Source organism: Seriola dumerili, unplaced genomic scaffold, assembly GCF_002260705.1.
Source record: "Seriola dumerili isolate Sdu_G_001 unplaced genomic scaffold, Sdu_1.0 BDQW01000531.1, whole genome shotgun sequence".
NCBI classification, from domain to species: Eukaryota; Metazoa; Chordata; class Actinopteri; order Carangiformes; family Carangidae; genus Seriola; species Seriola dumerili.
Genome location: NW_019174786.1, coordinates 1078118 through 1083215, shown reverse-complemented (window position 1 = coordinate 1083215; position 5098 = coordinate 1078118).

Sequence of the window (5098 nt, the reverse complement as noted above, 5' to 3'; positions counted from 1 at the left end):
GATAAAAACTTTCAAGAAAATAATGTCACAGTATAATAAGGCATATATAGGTTATGGTATAAAAAGTTATGAAATGTGATAAAAATATCATAGTATATTATGGCATAAAATGCCAAAAAATATCATAGTATATTATGGCACAAAAAGTCAAAAAAACAAAATACTATGCTAAGGCATAGACAACAGAGTGTATAAGTCCTAAAAATGCCAAAAAACGTCATATTATAGTATGGCAGAAAATGTCAAAAAAACATCATAGTATATTAATACATTAAAGGTCATAACAACATCATAGTGTGGCAAGGAATCAAACAACATAGTATAGTAAGTCATAAAAATGCCAAAAAACGTCATAGTATAGTAACTCATGAAGTCATAAAAATGCCAAAAAACATCATAGTATATTAATGCATTAAAGGTCATAATAACATCATAGTATATTAATGCATTAAAGGTCATAATAACATCATAGTGTGGCAAGGAAACAAAAAACATAGTATAGTAAGTCATAAAAATGTCAAAAAACGTCATAGTATAGTAAGTCATAAAATGTCAAAAAATCATCATAGTATATTAATGCATTAAAGGTCATGATAACATCATAATATGGCAAGGAAACAAAAAACATAGTATAGTAAGTCATAAAAATTCCAAAAAACGTCATATTAAAGTATGGCATAAAAATGTCAAAAAACGTCATAGTATAGTAAGTCATAAAAATGCCAAAAAACGTCATAGTATAGTATGGCATAAAATGTCAAAAAAACATCATAGTATATTAATGCATTAAAGGTCATAATAACATCATAATATGGCAAGGAAACCGAAAAAACCATAGACAGTAAGTTCATAAAACTGTCCAAAAAACGTATATTATATGACTTGGCATAAAAATGCCAAAAAACGCCAATAGTAATAGATATCGCGCATAAAATGTCCAAAAAAACATCATAGCTATATTCAATGGGCATTAAAGTCAATAATAACACTTCTAATTATGGCAAGAAATAACAAAACATGAGTTATAGTAAGTCATAACAAATGTCAAAAAAACGTCATACGCTATATAGTAAGTCATAAAAATTGCCAAACAAACACGTCATAGCCTATAGATATGGCTAAATGCTCAAAAAAACATCATTAGTATATATTATGCATTCAAAACGCGTTTCATTTAATACACACATCATAGTATGGCAAGGAAACAAAAAAACATAGTATAGTAGCAATAAAAATGCCAAAAAAACGTCATATAAAGTATAGTCATAAAATGCCAAAAAACGTCATAAAGTATCGCATGGCATTAAAATGTAACAAAAAATATCAAATCATAGTATATTAATCCATTAAAGTTCATAATAGAACATCATAGTATGGCAAGGAAACAAAAAAATAGTAAAGTAAGTTCATAAAATGCAAAAAAACTCTATACTTATAATTATGCATAACAAAATGCCAAAAAACGTGCATAGTATAGTATGGCATAAAATTCAAAAAAACATCAGCTATATTATTATGCATTCAAAAGCGTCACTAATATACATCATAGTATAATGGCAAAGCGAACAAAAAAACATAGTAGTAAGCATAAATGCAAAAACGTTAAGTCTATATAGGCATAAAAATTGCAAAAAAAAGTCATATAGTAATGGCAAAATTCAAAAAACATCTCGTAAACTTATGCATTAACAAAGGTCAAAATAACAGTCATAAATGGCTAAGATACACTGAAACATATATAGTAGTCTAACACAAAAGCCCAAAAACATCATATAAAAAATACATAAAATCCAAAACGTCATAGTTATATGGCAAAATTGTAAAAATCACTTATAGATATTAAGTGCATACAAGTCATACAAAACAATCATAATATTGGCCAACGAGAACAAAATAAACTAAGTACATAAGTCTAAATGCCAAAAATCGTATATAAGTATGTATGGTCATATAGTAAGTCATAAAAATGCCAAAATCATTAGTTATATATGGCATAAAATGTCAAAAAAAACATCATAGTATATTTAATGCATAAATGCATAATAACATCATAATATGGCAAGGAAACAAACATAGCTTAAGTAAGTCATAAAATGCACAAAAAACGTACATATAAAGTATGCATAAAAATGCAAAAACGTCATAGTATATATGGCATAAAATGTCAAAAAACATCATAGTATATTAATGCATTAAAGGTCATAATAAACATCATAATATGGCAATGAAAACAAAAAACATAGTATATTATTCCAAAGTACATAAAAATGTCAAAAAAAACGCTCTAGTATAGTAAGTCATAAAAATGCCAAAACAACGTTCATAGTATAGTATGGCATAAAATGTCAAAAAAAACATCATAGTATAGTTAATGCATTAAAGGTCATAATAAACATCATAGTATGGCAAGGAAACAAAAAAATAGTACAGTAAGTCATAAAAATGCCAAAAAAACGTTATTATTATATTATGGCATTAAAAATGCCAAAAAAAACGTCATAGTATAGTTATGGCATAAAATTGTCAAAAAATCATCATCATGTATATTAAATGCATATTAAAGGTCAAATAACATCATATATGGCAAGGAAAAACAAAAAAACATAGTATAGTTAAAGCATAAAAAATGCAAAAAAACGTCATATTAAGTTATTCAAAAAAAATGCCCAAAAACGTCATAGTATAGTAATGGCATATAAAATGCCAAAAAAACATTCAAGTATATTGAAATGCATAAATGGCTCATAATAACATCATAAGTATGGCAAGGAAACAACAAGAAATATATAAGTAAGTCATAAAATAATGTCAAAAAACGTCATATATAGAAGATGGGCATAAAAAATGCCAAAAAACGTCAATAGTATAGTATGGCATAACAATGTCAAAAAAATCATAGTAATATTAATGCATTAAAGGTATAATAACATCATAGAATGATGGCAAGGAAACAAAAAACATGACCAGTTAAAGTCATAACAAATGCCAAAAAACGTATAGTATATTATGAAAGCATTAAAAATGCCAAAAAACGCATAGTATAGTATGCATTAAAATGTCAAAATCAATCATGTATATTAATGCATTAAGGTCATAAGATAACAATCATATGTATGGCAAGGAAAATAACATAAGCTATTATTAAAGTCATAAAAAAATGTTCAAAAACTTCATAGATCTATAGTAAATTCATAAAAATGCTCAAAAAACGTCATAGTATAGTATTACTGCCATTCAAAAGTGTCAAAAAATCATCATGGTATATTAATGCATTAAAGGGTCATAATAACATTCCATAGTATTGCAAGGAAACAAAAAAAACTATATACCAGCAACAGTCAAGTGCAATAAAAATGTTCAGAACATGAAACGCATCCAATCTTATATTACGACGTTGGCACATCCGAATAAATGGTCAAAAAAGTCATACTACTCTATAGTTATGCAATAATATGTTCCACAGACCCACAAAACATCATAGTTATATTCCTAGATGGCTTTAAAGGGATCATTTAATAACACTTCATAACGGCCTATGGCAAGGAAACAAAAAAAATCATAGGTACTAGCTAAGCTCATATTAACAATAATGTCAAAAAACGTCATAGGTTATAGTAAAGCATAAAAATTGCCTCAAAAAAACGTCATCAGATCATAGTATTGGCCATAAAATGTCCAAGAAAAACATCATAGTTATATTAATGCCCTATTTAAAGTCATTAAATATGAACATCCATAACATATGGCAAGGAAGAACGAAAAACATAAGTTATTCAGTACAGTCATCTAAACACATTGTCAAAAACAGTCCACTAGTGCATATAGTAAGTCATGAAAAAATGCCACTAAAGAACTAAATTAGATATATATGGCAAAAATGGTCTAATAAAAACCAACATCATAGTATATTAAATGCATTAAAGTCATGAATAAACATTCATAATTATGCAAGAAACAAAAAAGCATCAAGTATAGTTCACACATCAATAAAAAATGTCCAAAAAACGTCATAGTATTAGTAAGTCATAAAATTGCCAAAAAACGTTCATAGACTCTTTATAGTTGATTATGGCATAAATGTCAAAAAAAAACTATTCGATAGTATATTGAATGGCATTAAACGGTCAATAATAAACATTCATAATCATGGCAAGGAAACAATAAACATAGTATTAGTAAGTATAAAAAATGTCAAAAAACTCAAGCTATATAAGTTCATAAAAATTTGCCACAAAAAAACGTGTCTAGGAAGTTATCACGCGCGTATGGCATAAAATGTCAGAATAAAAACATCATAGTATATTAATGCAGTTACACATTCATAATAACCATCCATAGTATGGGCAATGGAAACAACTACAGTAAAAAAATAGCTACAGTGTAAGTCATAAAAGAATTGCGCAAAAAAAACCGTCTATATTATAAGTTATGACATAAAATAATTGCCAAAAAACTCCATTAGTTATAGTCCTATGGCATAAAATGTCAAAAAAATACATCTATAGTATATAATGCATTAAAGGTCAAATTAACATCATAATATGGCAAGAAACAAGAAAAAACATTAGGCTATATTAAGTCACTAAAAATGTCCTAACCAATGATAACACGTGCCCATTAGGTGTCCCCAGTCTTCCCACTAATGTACACGATCATTATTAATACAATTCAACCAATAAAACTTCAGAGCTTCCGCTATATGATATTCGGAACATAAAAATGTCCCAAAAAACTATCACACTCGATATAATGATTAAAGGTCATAATAACATCATTAAATATCGCAAGAAACAAAAACCACTAGCTATACCCGCTACATAAAAATCCAAAATAAAGACTCATATTAAGTTATTGCATTAACATCTCAATAAAACCTTCATAGTATATCTTGCATTATACAGTCCCAAAAAAAACCCATCATAGTATTATTTTAATGCATAAAGTTCATAATACACATCTATAATATTGCCAAGAAACAAAAAAATTAGTAACGCTCTTGCTATCCCCCTCTGACATCGTGATCTAGCTTTACATTACCCGTCGCCCTTCCTCCTTATTGACGCTATCATCCCCCATCCATGTAACTCGCACCGTTGCC